The following is a 15,425-nucleotide window of genomic DNA, read 5'->3' on the forward strand; positions in this document are numbered from 1 at the left end:
ACTGACCAGATGCTGTCATCCTTGCTCGCAGAGAAGCCAGCTTCCAGTGTTCTGACTCCCTTCGCGGGGTGTTAGAGTTTGAGACACGGAAAGAGATTCCAACATCTCTCATTCTAAAGGTATGGAGCTGACTATAACCTAGAGGGACTCTTGGCATACAAATTTAGTATATACCATACTATAGAAAACAGCACCTATTCTTACCTTGTACTACACTTAGGTTCGGTACACTGGGGTAGAACTATTTAGAAGCATCAGACGAGTATTTGCTTTTTAGCCTGTGTTATTTATGTATTTATATATGAATATATGTCATAGCTAAAAGACAATGCTATTGCAGTATTATTTCTTCTTACTGCTTACGCTGTGCGCATTATATCTTGCTTACTGTCTGATGATTATAACAGCTCATATCTCTTACACGAGAAACCGACTGTTCAATAAATCCTTTTATTGAAACGCCCGTCTATCTATTTCTGTGTAACTCTGAAGAAACTAAGCATGCACAATTGACTGAGTGAAACTGTTATCTATTGTTTCCACGATTCTGAGACGCGTTCCGATTCTAAGGGAAACAAAGTTGTCATGTTTATGCGGTTGTCAGAAACGAATCCCTTCTTGTTTATTCAAGAAGTTTCTAGTAACCTCTGAGTTAACTGCCACACACAAAGTAATTAAGTTTAATGTACTCAATAGGAGCATACTGACCTTAGTCCTATGCAAAAACTATAGTATATATTATTCCAATGCGGAGCCTATAAGGGAAATAGGGACTATACTAAAAAGGGAAGTCTAAATAATCAGACTTTTCCCATTTAAAGATGGCTGCCGAAAACGGACCCCATATAGGTATATGGTAGGTATGAGGTAATCCATGTGGCAGAAAAGAGAAGGACGTGTAATTATAGGTGAAAAACCTCCTAGAGGTAGATATTATCCCACAATAGAAAATAAGTATAAGAAATAGAACAAACAAGAACACTGCACGTTAGAACTAACTAACTCCAATATAGCCGCCATATGAGCAATTTAACAATCTTATGGAGAAGATGGGAATATGTGTGAGAGTAGGCCTTACGGGTCATGCAGGATTTAAATGCCGGGAAGGGCGTAGACCGGTTACTTACAATGAAATGGACGCGGATGCGCTGTGGTTAAGGTGAGTCTCTGTTAGGGAATGATTGTGCCATGTTAGGGCCGTCTTGAGGGAATGATTGTGCCACGTTAGGGCCATCTTGGACACCGTTTTCTACTGCTGCCTTGATTGGTGGTAACCCACAACATTGACGATAAAACAGGGGGGTCTAATTTTTATATAGTGCGTAACACCTGGGTAATAAGAACCTCACGATAATGTATAATCTCAGGGCAAATCCAGCTCCCCAGCGATAGTGGCACGTAAAGTAGAAATGAGTTAGCGTCCGCACAATCCGTAGGTTTATGGCGGGGAGACACATCCAGAGGAAAGCTGTGAACTGGGGGGGCACCAATGAACACATCCAAGGAATTTTACCATCGTAGAAATAAATTTGTTATAAAATTAGATTAGAGCCCAGTAGAAATGTATGTGCTATTATATTAATGAGTGGGCGATCTAATGGTTATATAATATATCGCAGATCAAGCATATAGCCCTGACAGAGAAGGGGCACCCTTTTACCAGTTTTCAAGTGTATCCAATGCAAACGAAGCATGTTTGCATACTCTAGAAACTAATTATCAAACAAACCCAATATTTGGCTCATGGGTGTGAGACTGCTAATAGGAATCAGAAGCTACTACTCCATAGTAGGAAGAGGACCTATACGACGAATGACTACTCCTCCCTCCAGACTGTAGCAGTGGTACAACAGCAGTGGAACAGGAGAAATATTTTCCCTGTAGTAAAACAGGGCATAATGTCCGTATTTACTCAAAAGTGATACTTAGGCGGTAAGTCTTGTGAAATACATTCTTAGGAGAAGTAGTTTAAACGAAAAGTCAAGGGAGTATCACACAGCAGAGGCCTGGGTTATTACCCCATTACCGCTGGGAGCACAGCACCGTACACAGTGACCGGCGCGCTCGTTGGAACTTTCTGGATTATGCCCCCATAGGCGGAAACTATAACCTTTCCGTATGTACTGCGGTGCCCGAGCAACCTTTGGCTGATGACCGGTGGAGCTGTCCCACGCAGCTATAGAGGAGTTTGGCTCAAGTTCACCCCTCGGCTGTCACCTACCCAGCCGGACGTCGGACACTGTTTTTCCTCGTCTCCTCGCTGTGCCTCCTATACCCTCCCCCTCCTCTTCCCTCCATTATTATCCTCTACCTCCCCTATTCCTTCCCTCTCTCCCCTATTCTACTCTCCCCTTGCCTATTTTTTCCTCATGTTTATGCTATGCTTTTGTACTCATGTAATTCCTGTAACTAAGCTCCAGTAACTGATGTAACTTTGTAACCATGTTCTGAAACAATGTTTCTTCCTCTTGTAAAGCGCTGTGATACCTCCGGGTCTAGCCAGCGCTATATAAAACTCAATAAATAAAAATAAATAAATAAAAGTGGGGATGATAGAAACCTTAAAAACACCCTGTATATTTCTTCTCCTTCCATCACAGAACAATGAGACAATATTCTACTGAGTCATGGTGACATTGTGGCCATATTGGGAAAAAAAAAGCCATAGACCACAGATCATTATTTTCATACATCGGATACACATCACCAAGAAGGGTGAGTGCCATCCTCTTTTTTTTAATGCATGGTGAGCGTGAATGAAAGGGAAAAGGTCTCCGCTATTACATAATTAGTAATTCTGGGTATTATGAAACCACCAAAACAAGAAATCCTGTACCAATGGGATTATACAAAGGGGAAGAGTACCACGAGAAGTTAGAGTGTGGGTTCAAGATACTTGTGTTAAAAAGATCAGTTGAGTATTTAAAACCGGATAGCGGAACAGTGGATTCGAAAATATAGGAATTATAATCCCTTTTTGTATGTTTTCCTTTTCTATAGATCATACACTTTGTCAGTACCCCTTATCTTTGTGTCCTGAGGAAGGTGGTTTTTAAATCAAGTGATCTACCACCGAAATGCGCCGACGCTGAGCAATTCTGAATCTAACCACGAGAAATCCCTGGAATTAATAGATTTTAATACTCACTAGGAAGCAAAGTGAACGCAACAGCTTTGTAAGGAACTGTGCAAAAAGGTTCCCTGTTAGGATTTGTTCTCTTTTGGTTTGTCATTGTGTATATTTTGCGTGTCTTTTTAAATATTTGCACTTATTGTTTTTATTATACACTGTATGCTATATATGATTTTTAGGTCTCGCCTGAGCCAGCGCATGCGCTGATCTGGCGAGATATTTAGGAGTGGAGTTTTCAAAGACCTACCACAGGTTTGTGTGGCATACAGTGTGCGGTTACAGGCACAGGCACGAGCAGAGGCGCCATCTGGCTTTCCTCTCGCTCTCCTGCGCGCGCCTCGCTCTGCCTCGCTCTGCCTCTGTCTTGCTCGCCCCTCCCCACCACAGAGTGCGTCTCGCGGCCACGCGTCTTGTGAAATCTGCTGGCCGCGCGGCCGTTCACTTTCATTTTCTTCACGCGGCCACGTCACTTTCATTTTCTTCCCGCGGCCGCGTCACTTTCACAGTACTCTGACACGAAAAGATGCGGTTTACAAGTCCATTACTCAAGGTGCACAAGTCAGGGTTTTATCTTTGTATTCCGATACTCGTTCTGAAATTATTATTATTATTATTTTTTTTTTCCAAAACCTTTATTGGTCAGCAACGAATAGTACACAGCTTCTCGCCTACAGCCGCGGAGTAATGTAATTAAAGCTGTTGAAGGATGCATACATAAGCAGTTATATCAGCAAGGTATAATCGAACAATGAATACGTGAGGTTTCTTTTAATCTTTTTATAACCAACCTTTAACTCCAATAAGAACTGTGCTCTCCCAGTGCGTGTCCACCATACTCAGTATGTGGCGTAAGGAACCGTTCGGTGCAGGGCCACAGTATAGTGTATCCCATTGCTGAGTGCTGTCTAAGCCCGGTGTGATGTTGCCCTGCACTTTACTGACCCAGCCAATGACCTGGGAGGAGATAGCCTTGATACAATTAGAGGACGTGAACTGGTGCTACATCCGTCAATGCCACGCTGCATGTGCTATGGGTAGGGTTTATTTGAACCAAGATCCAGGGAAACATCCGACCCGCCACCTCCCCCGCCTGTGTAGCCGGCATGCGGAGTGCAATTATACCAGAAAGCGTGTACCCAGTCTGGGCGTACAGGGAGTGCCCTGTATGCCATACGTGAGGAGGGAAGGAAGAAAGGGGGCGGGGAAATCAATCCGTCGCCGTAGTCAATGGAGTAGGTTTAGGACAAAACGTGGTGGATGGGCTAGCCCTCTCTACGTCCCTGTTCCCGCCCTCCTCGGATTCGCCCCCGTTCTGAGCCCGCATGAGGTATGTAATGAGGGGTCCCCAGAGGTCCCTGGGCCGCGACTTGGGGGGCAAGAGGTCAGCATAATTGTGAAGTCGTTCCTGCCAGGTAGACATCGTAGTCAGCCAAATCTTGAATTTGGGCGCTCGCCCCCGTCCCCATCTGCACGCCACGTGGCGTTTCGCCAACAGGAGTCCCAGCGCAAAAAATTTCCGATGTGCCTTTATCGCCGGATTTGAACGACCCAGCAAGGCAAACTCAGGGCAGGGTGCGGTGACCACCCCGATCATTTCGGAAAGGGCCTCGAAGACCTCCACCCAATAAGTGGCCACGGCCGGGCATGCTCTCCTGCACCTCAGACAGCGGTCGTCATCTCTCAGTCCGAACCGGTGCAGTTTGGCAGGGGGTATAGTAGAGGCGGTGCAAAAATTTAAAATGCACCAGTCTAAGTCGAGCATTACCCGTCACTGCATTAGTATGAGAACAACTCTCCTCCCACTGTTCATCCGACATTGGGGCCCCCAGGTCACTGTCCCAGTCCGCATGCGCTCTGAGGGAGGGGGGCGACGGAGCTGCTTGTGCATGGGTATATAACATGGAGACCACATGTTTAGGAGTGCCTGCCTGTAGCAGAGCATGAAGAGGCGCCAAGATATCCGGCTCATCCGGGAAATTAGGCATGACCGCCTTGATATTTTGCAGCAGCCGAACATAAAGAAACGTATCCATTACCGACGGGGAACTCTCACCAAAGAAGTGTGCCGCCGTGCGAAAACTCCCCTGGTGGTATAAGTCACCCCACGTGTGAATCGCGAGCCTTGTGAGCATTTTACGACCAATTTCCTCGCGGGTAACACTCAATCTGGGGTCGTGCGCTAGGACCATACGAGGAGAATATAGGAATTTAACCTCCATATGTTCCGCAATGCGTTTCCAGGCCCTTACAGTGCAGTCAACCGTGGTGGGGTCTCGATCTCCAATTCGGACCTCCGAATATAGATATCCGGAAGGTTGCTCAGGCCTCATAAACCCATCTTCTACTGCCAGGTGCGCCATAAACGGAGGGGGGTGGAACCAATAGGCCGCGAAGTGGCCTTGGGCGCAATCGTAATAGCGCTGAAAATTAGGCACATCAAACCCCCCCTGGTGGTAAGGCAACACAAGGGTCCGCATCCCGATTCTGGCCTGCTTACCGCCCCAGATCAGACGTGACAATTGGGAGTTGTGGGCCCGGAAGAAGCAGGAACCCGGGCTATATGGTATGTTGGTAAAAAGTTATAACAATTTGGGGAGAACCACCATCTTAATCAGGTATATATGCCCGGCCATAGACAGCGGGAGATGGATCCATTTAGTGACGTTATCAGTAATGTTGTCGAGTACCGTCCCATAATTAGCCCTGATAAGGGCCTCCCGGTTTCTGGCCACTCTGATGCCCAGGTACTTTATCTCCTCCGACTCCCACACCAAGGGGTAGTCTAGAGGGAACTGCAAGGTCTTGTCAGTCAAGGGGAACAAGGCCGACTGCGCCCAGTTTATTTGAATCCCTGCTATGGCACCAAATTTAGTTACTTCGCGCAACAAAGGGTTCAGATTTTCTCGTGGTTTATGCACGTAAAGGGTCATGTCATCCGCATATAGTGCAATAAGTAGCTGGCGCTCTGGATATATAAGAGAGCGGTGGTTGTGATGCTGCCGGAGTTTGGCCGACAAGGGTTCAATGGCAATCGCGAACAATACAGGGGAGAGAGGGCACCCCTGCCTGGTACCTCTGCGGATGACAAAGGGGGCAGAGCGGGCACCATTGAGCAAGACCGCAGCTTGAGGCCGGCAGTACAGCAGCCGGATCCAGTTCAGGAAGCTGAACGGAATGCCCATCCGTTCAAGCAACGCCAAAAGGTAATCCCACTCCAGGGAATCGAACGCCTTAGTGGCGTCTAGGAAAACCACGGCGGCCTCACACTGAGGGTCGATATCCTGCAGCACGGCCTGCAATGTGCGCAGATTATGTGCAGTCGCACGATTAGGGACAAACCCAGCCTGATCCGGGAGGACTAGACGTTCCATGAGGAGATTAAGGCGCGTAGCCAGTACCTTTGGCAATATTTTAATATCCGTATTTAGCAAAGAAAGAGGCCTGTACGAGTCGCACTTCTCTGGCGGCTTCCCTGGTTTCAACAAAGATGTTATAAGGGCTTCGCGCATGGTGGCCGGCAAGGTTCCCTCCTCTAGTGCGGTGTAATACACGTGTTTCAGTACAGGGGCCAGGACATGAAGGAAAGCTTTGTAAAAGTCAATCGGTAACCCGTCCGATCCCGGTGCCTTACCCGAGGTCATGGACATTATAGCTTCTTCTTTTATTTCGTCAAGTTCAATTTCATGGTGGAGGAATTTCTGCTGGGACGGACCTAACCAGGCTAAGGCGGTATCGTCGAGATACTCATGTAGATTGATCGGTGTCGTCCTGTGGGAGGTGTAAAGCCTGGTGTAGTGGTCAGTGAGGACACGAAGCTGGTCCGGGAGGTTGCGCTGCGGGACGCCTTGTTCGTCCAGCAGGGAGGCTACATAATTTCGGTACCTAGGGGGCTGGACTGTGGAGGCTAACGCTTTGCCGGGTCTATCCCCCTCGCCATATACCCGCGCAACAAAAGGTTTCCCTAGGAACTTGCTTTCTTTATCAGCCGCTTCAGTATATTCATTCATTTTCTCTCTAAGCTGTGCCGCAACTACCTGCCCCCGTGTGCGCTGTGTCAACTCGGATTCCAAGTGCCGTATCTCAGTCTCCAGCTTGCGCAGATCACCGCGCAAAGATCTAAGGACCCCTTCCCCTTTAGCTATGCACCATCCTCTCACAGTGACTTTGAAGGCTTCCCAGACCGTGGTAAAGCTAGACACTGAGTCTACATTACGCTCCAAAAAATCTTGTATGTCTTGCTCCAATTCCGCCCTGAAGGCCGAATCCGTGAGGTGCGCAGGATTGAGGCGCCAACTCAAGTAAGGGGACGCATCGAGAGGTATGCGCAGTGAAAGTAGGACTGGTGAGTGGTCTGAGAATGTGCGAGCGAGATGGAGCGTCCGAACCACCCATGGGGAAAGACCCGCCGACAGAAATATGTAGTCAATACGCGCCCATGTGGAGTGCACTGCAGAGTAATGAGTGCCCTGCCTGAGCGAGGGGTGCGAGTGCCTCCATGCATCAACCAGATGGTGTTCGTCAACTATGCCTAACAGTGTGCGTTGGGCTTGCGTGTAGTGCGACGGCTGCGGGTGTGATCTGTCCATTGCGGGTAGGATCGCGGTATTGAAATCGCCCCCTAAGATGACATGAGATATACCCAGGGTTTGAATCTTACCCGACAGTGTGAGAAATGTGGACGGATCGTCAGTGTTGGGGCCATAATAGCATGCAAAAAGTAATGTGTGCGAGTGCAGTTTCCCCCAGACCAAACAGTACCTGCCACCAGAGTCCACCTCGGTCCCCGCAGGGATAAACCCCATCCCCCGCCTTACCAAAATGGTCACACCCCTAGCATAATTCGAGTAGGAAGAAAACACCCTACAAGTAGCCCAACGGGATGCGAATATGGGGGTCCCACCCGGCATCAAATCCGTCTCCTGAAGCATGGCAATAGACACCCCCTGCCTGTCCAGATACCCCAGGACCTGTCTCTTCTTTCTCGGGTTATTTAACCCGCGTACGTTCCAGGACACCAGCTGAAATTGCAAAGTCGGCCGCGAGTCAGCTACGTCTCCCATTTACCCAGACAATGTTATTCGTGGCATGCAGTCGTGGCATGTAAAGTCACACAGCACTCAGTATCACTAAGAGAACAAACCCCCCCAAAATCCGCCACCCCCGCCCAACTCCATGTGCATGTTACTGGTGAGTCAGAGACCCCTGAAACAAGTCGGAGTTTGCACCCTCCCACACCGGCAACCCCTACTAGCAGGGTACATAGCTCCCTCCCTGCCCCACCCGCCCCAAACCATACCAACCCTAAAAACATGAAGAGGGTAACAAATGCCCCCCCCCCTACTGAGGGAGGGGTTTTACTGGGGTTCGCCCATCGGGGAACGATGTCTAGGGGCGCCCAACCTGCCAACCACCTCCCTACTTGCACCCACAAGGAACCAGATATGCACCTGGTGTCACAGTGCGGGACGGAGGTGGGTGCCGAGCACAAATTATAATATATACCAGTTCAAGTGACATCTGAACCAAACATAAGAAAAAAAAAGCCTCACCGGGATATACACTAGTCTGGCCAAACAAGTTCAGCAGCGGTGGCCGCCCGAGTCCAGAGTGCCACCCCGGCACGCTCAGTCCTGCTGTGCCATCGGCGAAGATGCCCCAGAGCACCGCCCGCCCGCCGCAGCTCCGGCTAAGTCTTTCTTGTGTTGTTTGAGGAAGTCATCCACCTGCTGCGGAGTTTGGAAAAAATGTTGCTTGCCTTGATGACAGATTTTTAACTTCGCAGGGTAGAGCATGGCGTAGGGCATCTCCAGGGTCTGTAGTTTCTTTTTCACCCCGGCAAATTTCCGTCTGGCCTCCTGCACCGATGCAGTGAAGTCGGGGAAGAAGGATAGTTTGGCGTTACCGTATATTACAGTGCCAACCTCCCTTGCGCGTCTCAACACCGCGTCCCGGTCCCTGTAGTTAAGGAAGCGCGCAATGACGGGTCGCGGCGGAGCACCAGGAGGAGGACGGGCAGCCAAGGATCTATGGGCTCTTTCCACAATGAGGTGTGAGGAGAAGGATTCTTGCCCAAATAGCTCAATAACAAGGTTCTCGACGAAGACCTCAATTTTTCCAGTGTTGGTGGACTCCGCAAGGCCCGGGACCTGGCTTCTAAATCCTCATTCTTTTCCGCGATTATTTTGAGGAGCCTGTCCATTTGGGTTACCTGTCTGTCGGTAGAGGAGGCTCCGTCCTCTAGGGTGGAGATTCTGTCCTCCGTCTCCTTAATGCGAGTATCGTGGTGCTCTAGCTTAGCAACAACACTGTCCAATCGGGTGTTAATGGTGTCTATCTTTGAGTCTATGGACGACAGGCTTTGCTTCATGCTCAATAATAGGGACTTCCATTCTTCATCCGGGGCAACAGCGGCGGGAGGGCCGCTCTCTGGCTCCGGTGCCGTCGCGGGGTTCTTCTTTGTCTCGAACGGCAGCTTGGACTGCCTAGCGTCGCTGCGACCCATGGTGCGGCCAGGCCCCCCCCCGGAGCTCAGGTCGATATGATAGCCTGGACGGCAGTAGGGGCACCCGATCCGAGGCGAGCTCTGACCAGTCCGGAGGCGCGGGACCCAGAAAGCAATGCGAGGGGCGGTGTTTTGTGTAGTGCCTACTCGGTTGTCGAGTGGAAGCAGGTCGTAGCAGTCAGGCCCCGCCGAGCCCAGCCACCGCAACGCAAGGGCGTCCGAGCAGGCGCTAGATCAGCAGTGAGGAGCGTAACAAGCGAGGCCCGCACCCCCACGCCGGCTCCGGCAGTTGATCCCCCCGCCTCCCGTCCGGCAGACAGTGCTATCCTGGTATCTCGGGGTGGGCTGCACTCTGTCCCCCGTCCAATGCCGGTGCGTCCGTGTGCCCCGGGCCGGGCGCGCCAGAAGCTGCGATGCTATTTTCGGCCGGGAGCCGCAGGAGGACCCCACCTCGCAACTCTCCGGCAGGCAGAGAAGCCGGTCCTTCCAGGCGGCAGGAGAAGGGAGGCAGCAGGAGGAGGGAGGCCGCGTCTAGTAGGCCCAACCGGGGCCCAACCACCAGTCGCCACAGCAAGCCAGGGAGTCCGCTCCAAGGAGGCGCCAATCACCCCCCGAGCAACTTACAGCCAAGGTCTCCAGGCCACTACAGTGCTCCAAAGCAGGCAGGACAGCAGGCGATGACCGGGTCCCGGTCGGGCAGGCCGCACAGCTCCGGAGACACGCTGGGGAACCCCCCCCCGCCCCGAGCGGGCCGCGGGAGGTCCACGCACACCGCCCAGAGGGGCCGGGTCAGGCCGGCGGGAGGGGACCTACACGCGGCCAGGCAGCCCCCTCAAAGGCCGACATGAAAGCAGGCAGAGTCCGACAGCGTCCGGGCCTCCACAGCGCCCCTCAGCCAGGGCCTAGGCGACGCGGCCTCAATCGTTGGGCCTCGGCCGGCCGCGCTCACTCCCCCTCCAGCCCCAGGGAGTCGCCTACCTCCAGGGCACATCAGGCGCTGTCGTTGTTGCAGTGTCCGCCGAGCTCCCTAAGGCACTCCGGCGCTCCCCGTGGATCGATGGCTCTGTCACGGCGCGAAGGCCGCGAAAGCCCCGGACTTTTCCAGCGGGCTGACGCCGCCCACAGGCAGGTCACAGCGCGGCCAGACACTCCGCGCAGGGAAACCACCTCCGATACCTCAGCCGCCAGCCAGGCGACTGCAACGCTTCTGGTACCGCTGCGCTCCGCAGACGGTCATGAGCCCAGTGGCAGTGGCAGTGGCGGTCCGTCCATTGGGGGCGTTGGGGCGTTGCCCCCCCGCCCGCTCCCCGTGCCCGCAGCTTCCTCGGCGTCTCTGAATTTAAGTAAACTCTCAGTTTACTTACGTTCAGAGACGCTGAGGGAGAACTGTCAGTCAGTATGACGTTGGACCGCCCACCCCCTTCAGAGTCTGAAGGGGTGGGCGGTCTGGCGTCATGTTGACTGACAGGCAGCCAGCAGCACACAAGTGCGCATGAGTGGGGACGGAGGGCGATTTTTGCACCGTGCCCAGTCATGCGCATTCGTGTTTACAAAGGCTGGCGCATGCCCATTAGGAGAGCGAGGGTTGAGCCAAGGCTCAAACCTCGGTCTCCAATGGGTAGGCGGGCGGAGCGTAAGCCTGCTCTAAGCCAATCCTGGTGCTGCTCCAGCACCAGGATTGGCTGAGAGGGGTCTTGCAATGCATGCCAGCACTGATGGGCTGTTCCAGTGAGTAGGCGCCAGATGTAACGGAAACGGACCCGAGGCGGCGCGGACGGTGGACCCGGACCTGCTCAGGACAGGTAGGATTTAATTAAAAAAAAACGTCCCCACCCCCGCGGGACACCCCCCTCCCCCCCACACACACACACACACACACGACACGAGCTGCGGCTGCAAAGGAATTGAATAGTTCTCGTTTTTGGCTCATTCTCTGTCAGGGACTCCAAAGCTCTTACACGACCTCGCTTTCTTCATGCCTCCACTTTTCACTGTCTCCCTCCTTCGTTTCCTTATTGATAGGAAATTGTGAGTGGATTTTGCCAAATACGTTTATAACGTGCGCTATAAAGGAAAACGTATTGCGTTTCAAGGGAGCAATTCAAATCTTCCGACTTCCCCTGATTGCACCGGCATCTATCTGCCTGTGTAAACACTAACCTTATTCTTCCCAAATTAATTGGCAAAAATGTGAGCATGGTCTGCTGTTGGAGCATTTCTTTGACAAATAATAAATTATGGCTAAAAAGGCGGCGTTTACATCAATACACATACTTAACTAACTTCATTAGGTCAGGCCAATCTTTTACTCTGACCGTGTGACTAGCGAAAAAAGTAAGCACCATATGTCTATAGGAGTCCAGACACCCGTAGCATCTCACCTTTAACAAAACCATGTCCTTGCCCTATTCAACCCACCCCCAGACCCCCAAAGCCTTAGTTTTAATGTTAGTGGCGTTATATATACCCGGTTGTGAAAGTCTGGCCCCCTTGCGTGATATAGGCATTCTAGTCTGATGGATGGCTTTTGTATGAGACCTCAGACAGCAGCAGTCAGGTTCGGACTGGGACAGAAAATAAACCCGGGCACAAAAGTTAAAGTGAGCCCCACTAGTGAATTAGAAAGCTAAAAAAATGTTTCCCAGCTTCTAAATTCGAACAGTTTTTAGCGTGTAAAAAACACACAGTAAAAGTGTCTTGCCCATTGGAAGCCTGCTTGAATTTGAGCTTGCGCAGGCATAGTATTGATAATATAAACTGCCTGATTTGATAATTGAGTTAATTTACATCCGAGAAAGGGCTCTGGGAGTTCTCAGAAGCTTATATTTACATCTGTAACATTGATATTTTATCTACGTGTAATCAAATAAAAACATCATCACCTCCACAATGATTTAACTCACTTTGATTTTTCGAAGAAGTGTTATGTTTTTTTTTCTCCTCTGTTTTTTTCTGCTGTTCAGATGTAGTAGCATGCAATTCCAGAGTGGCAGGCATTTCCTGGATTTTCCAACTTGTAAAAACTGGCAGGAGGGCGTTCCTAATACCAGCTATATGATATTAGGATAAATATATCCAGCTTCCTGTGACCTTAAAGAACCCTGCGCTCTGCTAGTCCTTCCGTTGCTCACATGAGGGTTTTGAGTAGTCTGGTACTTACAGTCGTACAACATGGAGCAAGGTGGACAGATAACTCCTGAAAGGGTAATACTTTTTAAGTGCGCGCATTCATAATTTAATGTTCACCCTATTTATTTAGTCACATGGCATGCATTTATTTCTTGCACTATTCCTGTACCGTGATTGCCATAATTTAGGGAGGGAATGAAAGGGGGCAATTATTTTACATATCACCGGTAAACAATGGCGAGGGAAGGAGAAGAGGGTTGTGGCAGACTGGTATATGTGTTTTTCAAGTTCTCGGTAATCCACTGGAGGCTGTTCTATAAATGATTATTGAAGGGATGCAAGCTAGCCTATAATTACAGGAAAGAAAGTGGCCGCTCTGGCATTTCATAACTATGTGCCCTCGAAAAAAAAAAGTGCTTTGTGAGTTTGTCACCAATGATAATTTAGATAGAGGCTCATTACTGAACATCGCAACACATTAAAAACCTTTAGCCTTCATGCTGGAAAAGAAAGGACTATTTTAATGGCGAGGTTCTTTTGTGTTCTCTTGAAAAATTCAATCAAGACAATACGTCATTGACTATTAGTGTAGTCTACCGCCTGTATTCTAATGGGAGCGCATAGATAAATTGCATGTATCTTCAAGACTTGAACAAATCAATGCAAACATGTTAGTGATGGTGGCGGGATGGGGAGTTGTCTTGAAAAATATGCAGGATTGCTACAAAGGAGTGAGCACATTTTGTAGTTTCTCTTCACGAGAGAAAACCTGCAAAGCGATCTGGTCTACAGTATCTTTGAGGACGACATTATTTTTGTAAAGTTTCCATATTAGTAATCGAGAGCTTTTACTATAGCTAGCAGGGGCAAAATAAGGTTGCTTTGTGCCATCAGTATGTGAAAATTGTCCCACCAGCTCCCAATTGGTTGTAAAGGACGAGATAATCTAGCTGCAATGTCACTTTACCTGCTGCACCATAGCTGCACGAGGACCATGGGGTTTGCTCTATACATTGCTTTATAGACATTCTAGGTCATGTGAACTCGGTAACGCTCTTGGTATTCAGTCTTTGTTGCAACCAATTGTTGGTTTAAATGTGTCTTTGATTTTGTAAGTCATGATTATCAAATGGGCATGAATAATAAGTCACCAAACTTATTTCGGTGTTACAGGATAAGGGAAACAGCAGTATCAAATTAGAAGGGTAAAGATGAAGAACATGAAGGATTTATGTGTAAACAGAGGGCAGGAAATGTATAGAATGTGTTACCTTTCCATACTGCCATCATAGCTATAGGCAAGATTCATTCAAACGCAGAAACACATTTAAAAGGCACATTTCTGAGTGTATTTTTCCAGCACTAGGTCTCGGCAGTAGAAGTAATTGTTAATAAAGTGATGATATATGTCAGACTTGCGTGTCGCGGCATCTTTTTCATTCCTTTTACCGTTCCGGTTAGCAGGGAAAGTGCCAATGTATCCGGCACATTTCTTACTTACATAGTGTTAACATGTGCAGAAAGTGACATAATAATGAAATACTACCCTGCATTACACTGTAAAATGTAGTCAACCCTGCTGCATTATTTGGTACTTCCTGTTGCATAATTCCAGAGGACCTGATTAAAGTGCTGCTGCTCTTCCGGTCCTTGAGAGAGGTGGAGAGAAGCAAAGGAGAGAGATGGGAGGGTAATAGGGGTTATAAGGAGGAGGCTGGGGCATTGCTGGGTGTATTGCAATAATAACCTTCCTGCTTCCTCATATTTGCTTGAAAATGCTCCATTTATCCTCTATTTTTTCAAAATTTTCTCGGGAGAGAACCCCCGATCCCCCCGAAGGTTGTTTAGGCTCGCTCGCTGGGCTCGCTCGCCTCAGTGCAGAACTGTCATAATTTAACGCCACACCACTTTCAAATGTCACCAGCCGCCACTGCCCAGTGGTGATGATGCAGGGCAGGATAGTGTGGTCAGGATGCCATTAAGGATGTAAGAAGTGCCCGGTCTGGCGAGAGCCTCACTACAGTGCGGCCATCTGGGTCTGGCGCCACCTAGCGCCCCCTTCACTCGTTCTGAAATTATAATTTAATATAGAGGACTACATAAAGGACATGTTCACTTAATACAATTTAACAAACCAGAAATGTTTGAATACGTATGTTATACAGTGCAGCAGAAAGTGACACGGCAAGACCTTTTACACAAACTAAACTGCCTTTCTAGTCATGCTTCCTCGTCCATGAGTCAGGCAGTCACATGTATGCCATACGGATCCTCCCCATTAACAAGATGTAGGTCCTCATACCTCATGATTCACATATTAGATGTCCCGCCATGCTCTATATGCCTCTGAAGCAATAAACTCCTCCCCCACAGCAAAACAAGGGTCATTGCGTCTGTACACAAACCCACGCAGTTCTCTGGCGGAGACTGGGTTACGTCACGGACGTCGGCCGCCGTAACCTGCCACTGGGTCTGGAAATATATAGGAAGTGGGTCGCTAAAATGGGAAGAGTGGCTTTAAAGTCACCACAGCTCGTTCCACAGAGTCGATATGGGAAGAAACGCAGAGGCAAGACACTGCGAGAAGCAGAAAGGTAAACTAGCACCTCAGCGCAGGGGCAGGTCTGCGGCAGACTACCTCGCCTCGCACCTGTTCACTAA

General features: G+C 49.5%; 1 long non-coding RNA gene across 1 annotated transcript in view; it reads right to left on the reverse strand.

Moving 5' to 3' along the window:
• Positions 1–15,129, reverse strand: part of LOC146860579 (uncharacterized) — a 175,397-nt gene extending 160,268 nt beyond the window's left edge. Inside the window, exon 1 of the long non-coding RNA XR_014979178.1 lies at positions 15,067–15,129. This is a non-coding gene — a long non-coding RNA (uncharacterized LOC146860579). The remainder of the gene's footprint in view (positions 1–15,066) is intronic.
• Between the last annotated feature and the right edge of the window lie 296 nt (positions 15,130–15,425).

Source organism: Triturus cristatus, chromosome 3_1 (genome assembly GCF_964204655.1).
Source record: "Triturus cristatus chromosome 3_1, aTriCri1.1, whole genome shotgun sequence".
Classification (NCBI taxonomy): Eukaryota; Metazoa; Chordata; class Amphibia; order Caudata; family Salamandridae; genus Triturus; species Triturus cristatus.